This window comes from Euprymna scolopes, chromosome 25 (genome assembly GCF_053919585.1).
Source record: "Euprymna scolopes isolate OS-2025 chromosome 25, ASM5391958v1, whole genome shotgun sequence".
NCBI lineage: Eukaryota > Metazoa > Mollusca > Cephalopoda > Sepiida > Sepiolidae > Euprymna > Euprymna scolopes.
In genome coordinates, this window is record NC_136506.1 from 44,003,959 (window position 1) to 44,020,868 (window position 16,910).

Here is a 16,910-nt window from a genome sequence, read left to right on the forward strand (position 1 = left end):
TCCCTCTGCTTAACTTATTTTGTTTTCAAGTAAGATCTTTGACTTACTTGTTGTTTCATCAAATACTTCTGCATGCAAAATCCTATCCCGAATTTTGCTAATTCCTACCCTCTGATGAGAAGGAGAGTATTTCTTAAAAACTCCGCGGATTAAGGACTATCCATTTATCTAGTGTTTCCTTCTTAGATTAAATATATTTTTAACTCATTTCAAAGTGTTTTTAACATATTTTATTAAATGTTTGCTCATATATATATATATATATATATATATATATATATATATATATATATATATATATATATGAATACGGCATCATCGTGTTGACGCACCAGTTCTCGTCAGATTACCGAAGGTAAGCAACGTCGCGCCTGGTCTGTACAAGATGGGTGCCTATTTTGGAATTATAGGCGCTGTATGAGCTCCCCTTTTATCCCGGCATTAATTTCCAGTCGTTCTCTACACACTTCACTGGCCACTGGTATTAATCAATTTCGACTAAGGAGCAGGCACACGTTCGTTAGTATCTATAGACTGTCACCGACTGAAGGAACCTTTATATATATATATATATATATATATATATATATATATATATATATATATATATATATATATGGGGGATGAGTGTGTGTATGTGTGTATGTATATAGCGAGATTGATAGATAGATAGATTGATACATAGATAGATATATAGATCGATGGATAGATAGATAGATAGATAGCCAGATGGATAGATATCAAGTTGGTATCATTAAATTATGTTTCACGGAAGTACGAGGTGGCTTCATAGAAAGAATTATGTTCTTAAATGATACCTGGTAAATGTATCCAATAACAGTCAGTTAATTCATTCGCAATCAATAAAGGATTTATTCCACATTTTAAATTAAGAACAGTATCACCATTTACAATTAACGATCAGCATATTATACTCCGCATATACAATGCATATTTGAATACACAGCTCACATGTCTTAAAATTTAAAAAAAAACATTAAAATGTGTTCTATATTCTACTTTGGCAATATTGTTACTTTTACATATTTAAACGTATACCATGTAAATGCATAATACAACGCCGAGTATACGGTTTATCATCAATGCATATATCTTTATACACTTAGTTATAATCGGATTTCTTTGTGTGTAAGGTACAATAGTAAATTGCAATCATCAAATACGTTTTATGAAATTTAAGCCGGTATGTTCTTTCGGACTGTGTCATGTTTATATTATTATCACGTTTAAGTAATTGGAAACTATATGTTCTACAATTAATATATCTGAAACATAATTTCTGTACAATAAAAACACGAGCCACTTCCAAATTAAGAAATTGTGAATATATCAAGTGTATACCAAAATCATCAATAGCTACATTATAAATGTCATTAACATTGTAACTGCCGTAGAGATTACGCATGTGTAGTGCGAATTTCTGCGCTGAAAATTATTTTAAATTTACTTAAGTGTAGAATATACCTAATGTTCGTTCAGTACATTCCTTAAAACAAGTAGAATTCAATTTTATAAATTACTGATTATATGTCACACGTGTAATAGTTAGAACAGGTTTATACTTCATGTTCTCGTTAATTATTTCTTCATAATATTAAATATATAAAAAATAAAAGGAAATGGTGTATTCAGTAACTATTAGAAGCAATCTCTGTTTAAAGAGGTATTATTTGTTTAAATAGATTTAGTTGTGTTTAAATTGATTCAATTATGGCAGTAATATCAGCTACCATTTGCAATCCTGATTAAAATACGTATCTGGTTATATTTTAGATTATCAGATTGTCAAGTGATAATATTTCTAATATTGTTTACAGTTCTAGATTAGGTATCCTTGGGTAATCTATACCTATGGCGATTCCATACCCTCTCAACTGAAAAGCTTTTCGGTAAATGTAACGTAATTTAGTGCTTTAAATAACTTTTCCCAAGAAAAAGATGCGTGTGTTGGTAACTTCCTCTCAAACTACTCAAGATATCTTTGCAATCCACACTCAACGCCCATTTGATCTAGCGATAAAACCAGAGGGATCATCACGTAAGCACAACATTCACTTTTCTGTTATGCGTATACGTGTATTCTTTTCTTTTCTACTGTTCCAAGTGTATGTCTTTCTATGTTATACCAACATCTAAAAAGTAAAATAGAGTTTACGATTTCCCTGATTGTGAATTTATATTTTGTCATTGCACATGTGCTAATAGGTGTTTAACATAAAACAGGCTTTCGTAATACATATTCCAGCCATTCCTATTTCTCATTAGTCTATATTTTTTCGTTGTTGTGTTTGCCAGTCAGAATCAGGTCACGCCTCTCAATGAAGGATTTTGCCACATCCCATCGTCATTACAGTAAAACAATATCTCGGCGAAAAAAATATGGCAACCAACAAAAGGTCAAGAGTTAGGATCTCCCGCGGATACTACTCTTTGTGTATGACTTTGTCGAAGTGTTTGATCGCCCAGCACATTCACTAGCATACAACTTACGCCCACATTCAGCCAAACATCAAACGCAAATGTTCAGTGACTGTATTCCACATCCGGTAAATATGTACCTTTCCCACGTGTACCTTTGCCTTCAACATCAACAGCTCATCGGCGCCTGCTTCTTAGAACGTACAGTGACTCGGTGAGAAAGTTGACATCTATGCTGGCTTTGCTTAAAAGTTAAAAAAAAATGATGCAAACAAATAAAAAGTCGTCAAAAGTAAGTATACAGAGAGGTGGCTTGAATTGAATGTCTGTAGCGATTTAAAAAAAATGGAAAAAAAAAGATAAAGCAGGAAGCATAAAATAAAGAGTTTAACGGACAAGGTCGAGGTACAAGAGGAAGAACTTAGAATACCTTACAACCATGTCAAATGCACGTACTCGGCAGATAGATGCTACAAAGAAACAACGATTACTCAGACAACGATAGGGACCATGAATATGTTATTTTAAAGGCAACAAGAATCGTTTTTTTAAGTTTCACCTCTGCTTATAGATAGATTCGTGTAGCAATTGTAATTAATAGTTAAATACTATCTAGTCGTTTGCTTTCAGTTTACTCCTTGACATTATTCATATCTTACTTTGTTAAGTATACTAATATAATAAATTGTCGTTCCGCCAACGTAGTTAGCACTGCGACTACATTTTAATTGATAGCTACATTTAAATACACACCTACATTAAAATTGCAACTAAGTTTAAATTGATTGGCAGTAGAGCCCTTAGGTTAGATGTTCACTTCCAACAAAATGTACGTAGCTAAATCAGAAATGGGATCTATCGAGCAGCAGACGTTTTAGGTAATAGGAATGATTCGGTTATAACAGCCCATTTGCAATTTGCAATGAATTTCAGCAGTTACTCATTTTCTGTTCTAAGTTACGCTCATTCGTTATTCTATCTGAAGGCATTGGAGACTATTCACAACCGTTTAAAAAGAGCTTCTCTCTGTAAGCAAACAGGATGGTTTTTGGGTGCAGCGAGATTAGTCTCAAATGAGTTTCCTCTCCATTGTATACTTATCATAACGATAAATTTATTGTAGTCGTTCCCCCACTTGATTTATTCTGATAGAAAGATATTATGTTGCTTGTCCCCCTGTTTAAATTCGTTTCATGTACAACAAAAAAAAACTCGAAACTCGATTCGCCTTTGAAAAGTGAGGGCAGAAGCCAGTCAGCTGACTACCTCTTTTTTTATTTTTTAACCTCCATTAAATGTTTTCCCTTCCGAACATATTTTCGCCGTAGATACCAAAAAAAAAAACTCAGTCTTCCTTCCGATATATATGTTGCATAGAGGTCATAGTAAAGAGCTGGTGGGGAGGGAGAATTCATTATTGAATGAATGTGTATTACTTTTCTTTTACACAGAAGGGGGGGGGGCAATCATTACTTATGATGGAGAGGGGGCACATTACGTAAAAGGGGGATATAGAAAGTTCATTATAAGATGATGACACATTACCTTCAAATGTTGAATGACGACAGGAAGGCAAGTTACAAATATCGATGATGTTCTTTATTTATTTTGACCGGTCGAAATGATAATTGCCGTCAGGACGTCAAATTCGTTTCTACTGGTTAAATGTTCCCCCTTCTCTTCGAAAGGGACCCCCTCTGATCATGTCAACCCTTACCGACTGCCTTTGCTGATTAACCAACCTTTCTGCCAGACTCTCTTGATCTAAATAAAACTAGCTCCTATATTGCGAAATTCCTTTTCTGCTATGACGTCAGATGTGTGGTTCTAAACGTGATGGACTCTTGTTGTTAAGCATACGTTTCCAAAACCTACTTCTGCAAAAAAGAATTCTGAACGAACCTATTTTTTCAACATAACCAATTTTTCAATATATTTTTAATTTGTAATTATCTTTATTTTTTTAGTTGACTCTTTTAATCCAGTTTCCACAAAAGAATGAACAATTACACTGTTTTTACAAAACAAATAATATCTAAACTATTTTGTAAGAAATTACACAATAGCAGAAATACTAACATTCCATTTTCTGAATCAATTTCTGAACCTTGTTTACCAGGTTCGAGTCTCCGCTAATCCTAGTCTCATTTTTTTACATAGGCATCGCCACTTATTAATGCAAAGAGGCCATTCGAGGATAAGTTTAAGAGTGTACAGTAGAAATTGGACAATATAGTAACCAGTAGTAATGGAGATTCGGTAAATGTGTTAACTTATATGGAACGGCTCATCAAAAACTTGTTTACGTTAGACTTGAAGACAACCATATTGTAATCATCTGGAAAGCAGAAGAAATGGAAGACAATTCAATAGGCGTGCAGTTCTAAGTAAGAAGCTTCGCTCATGGAATCTACGCTAAGTTTGGCGAGAGGGGATTATAGAATGGAGCTCAGCCGAGCACCTACCATGAAAATTACGATACAGTGGACACAAACTCGCAACATCTCTTCTGTGAGAAAGAAGTGGCAGAGAAGAGAAAAGGGCATCCCCCACAAGGCTATGAATTCTATTTTGAACTCTATCAAGGCAGGATAAGTCCTTTCTAGCAGCTCCTGCCAAGATGTGGCAATAGTACTCAATCCTTGGACGTAACTGGCTCTTATATAGAGTAAGAATTGAATCAGCAGTGAGATATCTACTGGATCGATAGAAGGATCCCACCATTTTTTTCCAGCGGCCTTAGAAACGGATTTAATGTATGTGTTCCATGTTAGGTCAGGAGTAAAATCAAGCCAATAATCTTGTCAAAACATGACGCCTCCTCAATACGAGAGCCATTCATTTCAATTGATGACACATGGGAATCAGAGCGTTGATGTGCAAATATGTGCAGATGCATTAAAAGTAACAGGCCACCTCTTCCCAATTGCACCACGTTCTCAAGATCAAAAGAGAGAGAACCAGAGAGAACTTGGTCGTTTACGGTCTTAGATGTGCCAGCATAGATCTTAGTGTCATCAGCATAGATGTCTACGAATTATGTAAGGATGTTATTTGGAAGATCATTAATTTAGATCAGGAAGAGAGTAGGGTCCAGGATGGATCTTTAGGGACTCCAGCATTAATACTAATATCTTCTGATGTCTGCCCGTCAACCACTACTCTTATAAACCTATCAGAGAGAAATGATTTAATAATTGAGAAGACATTTCCAACTATACCATAGCTGGAGATCTTGTGAAGTAAACTTTTATGCCATACGCTATCAAAGACCTTTTATATGTCAAGAGTAATTGCTATAGAAAGGTAGCCTCCGTCGAGAATTTCGCTAATCCTATGAGATATAACAGTACGCAGATCTGCTGTAGATCTAGTAGAACGGAAACAATATTGTGTTTCACTATGAAGTATATTTTTGATAAGATGGTTGATTACTTCTCTATTTAACACAGATTCAAGCAACCTACTCATGATGCACAGGAGACTTATTGTCCTGTACTGTGAGGGAGATGACCGATCACCTGAATTCTTAAATACGGGGCATACTTATGAGATTGTCCAGGGTGACGGGAAGCAATTCTCCTTAAGACAACGTTTAAACAGGTTTGTAAGGATGGGTGAAAGTTCAGGTTGAAGTCTTTTGTATTACTATAATTGCAATACCACCAGGGCCGGTTGCTTTACTGAAATCAAGGATTTTGATAAGATTGGCAACATCACTTACAAGTATTCGTATATCACATAGCATGTTTTCTGATACAGGAGGATATATTGGAGGTTGGCAGACTTGGTCGCAAAGGTTAGAATTGGCTTCAAAGTTCTTTGCAAAGGGTTTGCCTTTGTCTGATTACCTAAGGTCCATTTATGTGAGTTGGGATAGAGCACATGCTTCTGTCCAGGATTCTGTTTTCTATTTGCCAAAACTGGTGGAAACATCCACCTCTCTTGCCTTCTTTATTACTTTTTTACAGTGGTTGCTGGCAGTTCTGAAAGCGGCTTTAACCTCAGTACATCTAATACGTTCGAAGGAATAGAAAAGTGATTTCTAAGCGCAATAGCAGCAGCACATTCCAGAGAGAACCACGGTTGGCTGTTAGGTTTTTGCTGGAATTTTTTCGAGGGTATTAAACGGTCTATACCTACAATTAACCATTCTGTCAGGTCTGGTTCTATAGAGGGCACATCCTTTTTAAACATGGAACGCAGAGGTAGAGCTAATATAAATGTAGGAAAGCTATCCCAGTCAGCCATAGATATCGACATAGTGTACAATGGAGAGGTACATCTGGGAACTTATTAATTTTCATTTTTATCTGAACTGATACTACGGAGTGATCGGGAGATCCAAGTGGAGACAGAACAGAAGCTGAACACAGTTTCGGGCAATTTGTGAGAAAGAGGTCTAGTAGACTGGCATACTGACTATCAGAATCTGGAAGACAGGTGGGTTTGTGAACAATTTGATTGAGGTCATAAGCAATGGAGAAATTTTCCACTCATCTTCTGTTTTTCTTATTTATAAGAAAAATGGACAACCGTTCTTGTAACACACAGACACAGATAAAGACACACACACACGCACACATGTATATATATATATATATATGAAGTATTCTGTCGAATAATAAAGTATTTTTGAAAATTTCTACTTTACACTTCTCCTCTTTATATATATATGTGTGTGTGTGTGTATATATATATACATATATATATATATATATATATACAAAATTTATTACGAAACTACAAGTACATATTTCAAGGTCGTACCAGTGGTCATATTTCGCTGAATTAGCTATAAGAGGTTGTAGTCAGCGACCTTGAAATATGTATATATAGTGTACTAATAAATATCCTCTTCAGCTCTCACATCCACGATCGAATACTTTATTGGATTTTTCCATCGCCTCTTGATACGCTATATATATATATATATATATATATATATATATATATATATATATATATATATATATATATATATATAGAGAGAGAGAGAGAGAGAGAGAGAGAGAGAGAAATTACAGTAAAGTTTACCAAAATGATCCAAGATGACGACACTAAAGTAGATTATAAATATTACAGAATTAATATTTATAAAGTAATCCTAACCGAGAAAACCAAATAGAAGAAATGGCTTTTAATAAGAGAAAATAGTTTATAGAACATATTAATGCACTTTGAAAAAGAGTTAAAACATATTTAATATTACAAAATAAAGACTAAATAAGTGGATAGTCCTTAATCCGCGGAGTTTCGAAGAAATACTCACCGTCTCATCAGAGGGTATGATTTAGCAAAGTACGGGATCGGATTTTGCTTACAAAAGTATTTGAGGAAACTACAAGGAAGTCATATATCTTACGTGATAACAAAAAGTGAAGCAGAGGGAATAGTGTGAATAAAAAAGATATTTCACGTGAATGGATAGTTTGATGAATGGTAACGTATCAATTCACGGTAAAATCCAAAAATGTATAATACAAGAAATTATATTTTAATTCCCACACCGGGAATCGCGTAATGGAAATATAATCCGAAGTAATCCAAAAAGCAGAAATCCGTGGAATAATTCACAAATAGGTACAAGGAAAAGGGATTACGTACTATCCACTTATTTAGTGTTTCCTTTTTAAAATTAAATATGTTTTTAACTCTTTTTCAAAGTATTTTTAACATGTTTCATTAACTTCTTGTTCCTATATACATATACATATATATATATATGTATATATATATACATATATATATACATATATATATATATATATATATATATATATATATATATATACTAGCAATGATACCCGCGCTTCGGACTCTTTTTTCTTTGTGTCTATATATATATATATATATATATATATATATATATATATATATTTAACCGCCAGGTTCGATTTATTTTCACTATCTTGTATGCGTGCTCTGGTTCAATGACACCACATTGTGCATATGTTATCTACAGGTGGATATTAAGATGACGTATATTCTGTATTGTTGTTTTTGTTCATTTAGTGAGAGTTTAAGTGAGATATCTAGAGACAGGTTACCCACTTCTATAGGATCACCAGCCTGTAATCTACTAGAAGGAGATTTATGAATATCTTGATAGATAGACGGAGAGATAGCGCGTTTGATAATTACGTTGACCTTTGTACATATATGGTGTTGTAAATCGTCTAGTGATTGGAATGACATCTGATTTCATTTATCAATAAATAACGAGACACTTTGTTTATTTATTAAACATTCATATATACACAATAAGGTGGTGGAGGTGGTCATGGAAAAGGTGTGGGTTTTGAACGTTACATACAGTTTCTCGTCGTCTGTCTGTCTATTTCTCCCCGTCTCCGCGTCTCTGTCTTGTTTTTGTTTACCATCTCAATTTTATGGACTTTCGACCTGGTAACCCATACACCAATTGACGTCTTTGACCCATATTTTGACAAGCCCGGCATTTTCTTTTGGTCTCACCTGCGACCGAATTACATCATCTCCAGGTCATCCCATTCCCGGGTTTCATTTTTGTCGGTTAGGATTTAAGTTCATTCGAACCTTGTTTCATACAATAGCCTGACCCATAAAACGATTTGCCTCACAGGACCTGCTCATCCAATTCTCGGGTTCCATTTTTGTTGGGCAGGATGTTAATTCATTCGCACCTTCCCCTTCCATAACAACAGGCGCCGCGATATACCCCCATCCCCAATGTAAACACTTTGATTTATTTGTGAGGGATCAACGAGTGGGGAGCTCATTTTACGTGGAATCATTATAGAAAAGCTTCTTTATCATAAAATTAATTATTTGTCCAGTCATGAGAAGGGTGTATTATGTCCAAATTGATGAAATTAAGAAAGTAAAAGGAGGTGTGGGGTAATTTTCTTGGCTTGTTTAGCTCTTTTTTTGTGTTTTTTTTTCATAAATGCACGGACGGTCATTTTGATTGCGAAACTGTAGTGATTACGCTGGATAGTGCATTTCTTCATATATGAAACACTACATGTTTGTGCAAGAAATAAATGACATTATTCCTTCTCAGCGTACCTAAAAACTTTTTAAAGTCGACACTTCAAAAGTGAATGCGGAGGGGTCGGTAAACTAAAAAAAATACGGCTTTATGGTAACAATTTTACCATAGCAATGTATGTGATATCATATATGATAAATAAAAATAATATTTGTATATTAAATAAATCATAAAGAAAATCTGTTTCGCAGGCAATTAAATACACTTGCTATGATATAATTTTTAAAATTACGGCAAATGAGGTGTTTCCAAGATATCAAATATTAGTTAAAAAAAAAACAAAAAAAAAAACAAAGGGATCACTTTTCTATAATGATTTGACGTAAAATGATCACCCCCTTTGTGATTAACATTTTTGGGAGGGCTGCGGTTCATGTTTTGCTTTTATTTTTTTATTTTTTTGGAGGGGGATATCTGATATCGAACTTTTATAGTTTTTCAACAGGTGCTTCTACACTGTAATGAACCGTTTTAACGTTAGTAAATCACCAACATCAACCGAGCAGGAGCACCGTTTAATATTTCACAAAAATTCTGTTTACATTTGATGGGAGGTTATCGAGGGGCTGGGTTTTGCGGTGGCTACGTCTGGCCATGAAATGGGTTCATTTCTTCATATCCTAAAAACTACTTGTTTCCTGGAATTTTTAATGGTAATGGCAATTTTAAAAGATTTTCCGAGGGTGAAAAGTTGTACCCCCCCCAAAAAAAATGGTGGCAACAAAGTGCCTGCTTATTTAACGTAAAATTATTATAGAAAATGATTCCCTACTTTTGGAAACTATATCTATATATATATATATATATATATATATAGCAGCAATCCCTATTAAAATAGCATTTTTCTTTTATATATATCCATTAGCGTATCTCAAAAGCGTCTGCTTCCACATAAAGAGACAATGAGCACGTTGTCACAAAACACTTTACTATCAGAAAAACGCGAGAAATGCATTTATGTGTAAGTTTTTTTTCAATGAGAACGAAAACGACAGTTTTCGAAATTTTTGTATAGGAAAAAATGCGAATGTTAATAAAATGCAGCAAAAACCCAGCACGTTTTTGCCGCCACACAGTCATTATTTATTAGTCTAATACTGTTATCACTTAGCCTCCTTACCACAACTATTGTCAGAGATATTTTATTCTTCCACGCCATACACTCGACTGTAACACCTCGCGACTCCCATGCAGTGTTAAAGACACGTTTTCTAATTGAATTATTTTCTCAAGTTGGTGACACCATTTCCATGAGTATGGGAGAAATTGGAAACAGAACGTGCTTTCCTCGCTGTTATTCTCTGCTGATTATCTTTAATATTGCCTCATAATTTATTTATAATCGAAAAGGAGTCTGAATCATACTTGAAATAAAATGTAAAACCCAACACACACGCATATCTCTCTCTCTATGTATATATATATATATATATATATATATATATATAGAGAGAGAGAGAGAGAGAGAGACAGACAGATAGATAGAAAGATAGATATAGATAGTAACATACTTATAATTATATGTATATATATATATGTGTGTGTGTGTGTATATAGATATATATTAACAACAAGAATTACAAGAACAACTTCTACTGCTTAATGCAAATAATAATAATAATAATAATAATAATAATAATAATAATAATAATAATAATAATAATAGAGACTATTTTTGTATTTTGCATTTGTGAATAAAACATTCAGCACGCATACTATAGCAGATAATTTTTTCTTCTTCCAGCAGCAACCATTTACTCTTTATTCGTGCAAGATAAAAATAAGTGGTCTCTCTCGTAATTTTTGTTCTAAATTTGATAACGCTTCCAGCCTTACAAAGAGTTGGTATATTCCTTGCAAGTTTCTGAATCATATATATATATATATATATATATATATATATATATATATATATATATATATATATATATATATATATATATATGCACATGTATTACGACACTATATACAATAATGTAAGCAAGTTTTCTCCTACTCTCGGAGCTGCTATTGCTTAAAGGCAACATGCATTTATTCGGCATAATGCCAGTACAAACAGAGACACGTCTATAGTAGCTGATTTAATTGTAAGAAGAAGTAGCTACAACAAAGAGAGAATATACCGAAACCATCAGAAAATGCATTAAAGCCTAGAAATTACGAACCCATTATTTCTGGAAAAAATTACAACAATGTAGTAAATAATTGGCAATCAACATTTCCCCTACTATCCAACAATGATGAGGGTTCTTTTTTGCACCGCAACCGAGAAAGCTAACTTGTTTGACTGCCAGTATTCCTCAAACTCTAGTTTGACCCAAGCAAACAACTCCCTCCCTGATTTTGGTTTTTACGCAGAAAAAACACTCTAGGTGATCTGAAAGTCACTCTTTTCTTAGTGCATGATATCATGAAAATACTAAACACTTCAAAAGCATGTGTCATTATCTCATCCTTTTCTATAAAAAATACTCGCAAAGATTTCTTGAGTTCTCTCCGACAAATGCTTCACAAATGTTTTAACAAATAATTCTATCGTGACTGCTTGAAAACTGCATTTCTGGTACCCGTTTATAAGCATTCTGAGGAAAGGACTGGACCATTAAATTATAACACTATTGACCGACTTCCCCTTTTCGCCAATATATTTGAGTCTAACATTAATCAAGCTCCAATTCACCACCTTACTCTTACTAAACTTCTATCCGCCCATAAATATGAACTCGGGCAAGTCTATTCTACTGCAGATATTTTAAACGGAATACTTTAAACAAATATATCATGCATTGAATAAGGCACAACCGGGGGCGGGCGTATCACTTAATATAGCTGAGTTTTTGGACAGAGAATGGCACGTTCGTTTTCTCATGAAATTAGACATTTTAAATTCAATTTCCCCCCCCCCCCCAAACAAGGCAAGAGCCACTTTGAATTAGGGAGATACTATCGGAGACATAATTTGTAGATGGATTATGAAGGGAGATTAGTAGAAATATGTTTGTCCACATTACACTAGAACTTCTGCATATGAGTACAGTTCGAAAAGCAGTATCCCGGAAGGGATTTCAAAAGACTTGCAGTTCTGGGGTAGAAACTATTGGAGTAAAAGGTTTTCTTACACATAGGTATCTCTACTGTAAAGGGTGGGACAGTTTCTTGTCGGGTTAGTCTGGGGTAGTCATGCCGAGGGGGTACAAGTGATTCCAGTTCGTCAGAGCATTCACTATTAAAGTATTTGTAGAACAGGCAGAGGGATGCAACAATTAATCGATGGAACAAAGGCTGAAGCCTAGATGGCAGTTCCGTATCTATCAGGTTGGTGACTCTCTTTTGAACCCTGTCCAGGAGTGAGAGACAAGCAGTAGATGCACCAGCCCAAATGTGGCAACAATACTCCATATATGGGCGAATAATGGTCTTATAGAGGTACAGGATACTTTCAGGCCTATGTATTTTTTCTGACATGGAAAAGAGATCCCACCTCTTTGCAGCAGATTTGGCAATGCTCTCAATGTATATATTCCAGTCCATGTTCCTTGTAAACGTTAGGCCGAGGAGTTTACCGTAAGTACTTTCAGGCAGCGTGTTTTTGGGCAGAGCTATTAATGGAAGAAAAAGGTGTCTTGTAGTTATTGAAGGAAACAAGCTTAGTCTTGGCAGCATTTTATGTGACCATCCATTTTTGTCCCCACTCCACTACAAACTGGAGGTGATTCTCTAGTGTTTCTGCCATTTCCTTAGATATGTGTTCATTTGTTTTCCCCTCATGCCTGTTATAGAGGGTAGTGTCATCGGCAAATAAACTCATCTCCGAAACAATTTAATCATGGAGGTCATTTAGGAATATCAGCAATAATAAAGGTCCAAGGATAGAGCCCTGGGGTACTTTCGCATTTATATAATATTGTTTGGATATACGTCCATCGAGACAAAACTTGGATGTCTCTCTTACGTAAGAAGGATTTAATTACAGTATATATTCTTACAGTGATACCATATGCTCTCATTTTCCTTAGAAGACCATCGTGCCATACCATGTCAAAACTCTTAGATATATCAAAGTCCACCACTCCACCCTCCTCTGTTTCGTCAAGTGAACGGTATATATGTTCAGAGACTACAGGCAAGATATCTGCTGTTAAACGGGCTTGCCTGAATCCATATTGTTTGTCGGTCAGGAGTTTAGCAGCTTTTGGGTGTTGGACTAGGGCTTGATTAACTAAGAACTCAAATATTTTGGCTAAAAGTTGAAGGTGGCTAATGGTCGATGATTTAGTGGGTCAGTTCTTTCTCCAGAATTCTTGAAGACTGGTACCACAGAATCGTATTTCCAGCAGTCGGGAAAACAAGATTCGTTAAGGCATTTATTGGAAAGTTTGGAGGGAACTGGAGCAACCTCAGCAGAGCATTATTTTATTAGCACAGCCGGGATGAGATCTGGTCAACACACTTTAGAGGTGTATAGGATTTTTATGATACTATGCACTTAAATAGGGATGATTTTCAAATCATCTATTTTGCCATCTGTCCGCAAAGAAATGTCGGGGAGAGTGTGGTGTGCCGTGTACGGTGTGGAGTTTGACGACACCCCATTTGCAACCAGATTAGGCTTGTCTGTTGCTGTAGGGAAATCTTTGGCTGTCCATTATTTACTACACTGTTGTCGATTTTCAAAAAAAAATCACGGGTTCCTAATTTCTGTGCTTCGATGCTTTTCCTTGTGGTTTTAGTGTAATCTATCTACGATGTGGTTGTTACTCTCTTACAATTATTTCTGGCTTCTACATACTTCTGTCTGATTGAACTGGAATTATTTCGGTTGAATCTGAAGAACGCATGCTGCCTTTGAGTAATGACAACTGCACAAGCAGAGGTAAACCATTTGGGAGAATGGGGATTCCTATAAAATTTCCGTGTGGGAACATATGCCTCAATTGCAGTTTTGAACAATACAGTGCCCTCATTAACACACTGTTCAGCTGGAAGAGAAAATATATTTTGCCATGGAGCCTCTCTGATGTATTCCCTGATGGTTTCCTAGTCAGACTTTTTGTAATACCTCATGGTTTTGAGTAGTGCCTCTTCAGTTTAGGGCGAGTATTTAGGGTGATTTCTACCATTATTAGAGCGTGATCAGCATTCTGGAGTGTAATGTGGGCATTTGTTCGTACAATCATCGGGAACTGTTGTCAGAAATTAATCTAGAAGGCATGTTGATTTCCTGGTCTGGGAAACGTGTCGAGAATGTAACCGTCTCAGATAAGGAATGAGATATAGAGAAGCTAAATGTTCTGCTATCAGCTACGTCTGTGTGTTAAGAGAATTTAGGCCAGGTGTTACAGTGAACATTGAAGACACCAAAGAAATGTACGTGTCTGCTGGTGTCGAGGGAGAGTGAAAGAAGCTTAGTCTATACTGTCAGAGACTTTGTCTATTAGGGTACAGTCCTAGGTTGAGTGAGAGCGGTAGAAAAATACAGGTAGCTAATATTATGGTGCATATTAACTCTGAAGTACATACACGCATGGTTGTCTGATTCTAGCTTTATATCTCTCGTCAGGGGGTGTTACGAATATAGACTCCAAGCCCATGCATGCGTCTGTCCGTGTCCTTACGGCAGAGAGAGAGAGATAGGGAGAGAGAGAGAGATAGCCAGGCATGTTAAAGTGGTTAGAGAAAATGGAGGAGGGTAGGTTAGTTTCACTTAATGCTAAGATATCCGGGGTGTTTACAAGGAGATATGAGTAAACATCATCTAAGTTCGGTCTAATCCCGCGGATATTCGTAAATGCACGCCTCAAGGGAGGAGGCAGGTTGGTTTTCTTTGAGTTTGATCCCGGTTTAAACGTAACTTTTGCTTGAGATGTCATTACGATGGTATTATTGACGAACACTTGAAATAGTGAACCCTTTCTTAAACTAGAGAATAATTCAGATTTCCCTCGATAGTCGTACGTGTAAACAATATATTATTGCGGGGGACCTCTTGGGTCTATCCTTGGCGTCTTATATTCCTGATAATCATTAATGACCTCCGTGATAAAATAGTATCTGAGATCAGTATATTTGCTGATAACACCACGCCGTAAAAAAGAAAAAGTTGTAAAAGCAATGACACATATCCAAGGCAATGGCAGAAAACCTAGATAAAGTCCTCTAGTCTGCAGGTACATGGGTAAAAAATGAATGGTAACCTTTAATGCTGCCAAGACCAGGCTCGTTTCTCTTTAGATGGAACCTTCTAACCGAATAATAGCTAGGGCTACAGACAAATTACCTGAAAGTACTTCGTTCAAACTTCTCGGCTTAACATTTATAGGAAACATGAGCCGGATCAGATACATCTATAGGATTGCCAAATCCGCTGCGATGAAGGTTGTCTCTCTCTTCTGTGCTTGAAGTTACTCAGACCTAAAAAGTATCATGCATCTATATAAGGTGTCCATTCGTTAATGTATGGAGTAGCGTTGCAACCTTTCGGCTGGTGCATCTGTATCTACTTGCTAACTCCGGCAGAGTGTAAAAAGAAAGTCCCTAACCTTATATGGCCAGAACCCTCATCTAATATTACACCTCTGTCTAATCGACAGCATGTTGCCTCCCTCTGCCTGTTTTAAATTCATAATTTAAGGTGGATGCTCCGACGAACCACAATCCTTGTGCCTGTCTCAACTTGAATAAAGCCCCACCAATACAAAGAATGGGCACTTGATATAATAAAACCTTATAGTCTTATGGTATTTTCCCAAGAACTGCTAGACTTTGGAATTCTCTACGTATGTCTGCTTCTCCAGCTGCACTGATATGTAGAATTTCAAGTGTCATGAAAACATATATCTTGCTGCTGAACTCTCTACTTGTATCTCTGTAGCTCAAAGTTACACTGCGTATTGTTTGACTCGCTCTTAAATACCGTCCTGATGTTGTAGGGACCACATATTCTCCGAATCTTTTCGGATACTATCCACCAGACGTGTTAATAGTATAAGAGGGGAGAATGAAACCGAAAAACCTCCAACAGTCTGCCTACCATACATACGAGACATCTCAAAAAAGATTCAGAGAATATGTGCCCCCTACTACATCATGACGGTATTCAAGAGCGAGTCAACACTCAGACGACACTTGGTACGAGTGAAGCTCCGCATGGAGGAGAACATGACCAAGAACAGCATATACTCCATCATATGCAGTTGCAGAAAGGTTTACAAGGGTGAAACATGCCGCCCTCTTAAATTAAGGGTGGGAGAACACCGAAAAGCGGTAACTAATATGGAGACGGAAAAATCAGGTATAGCCAACCATGTCTGGATGAAGAAGGGGGCCATTGCCTCCTATGGGATGAAGTAAAATAATAAACAGAGAGACCCGCTGGAAAGTAAGAAAACTTAAAGAAACAGCTCACATGCTCGGACATAGCAACCTACTGAGCAAACCA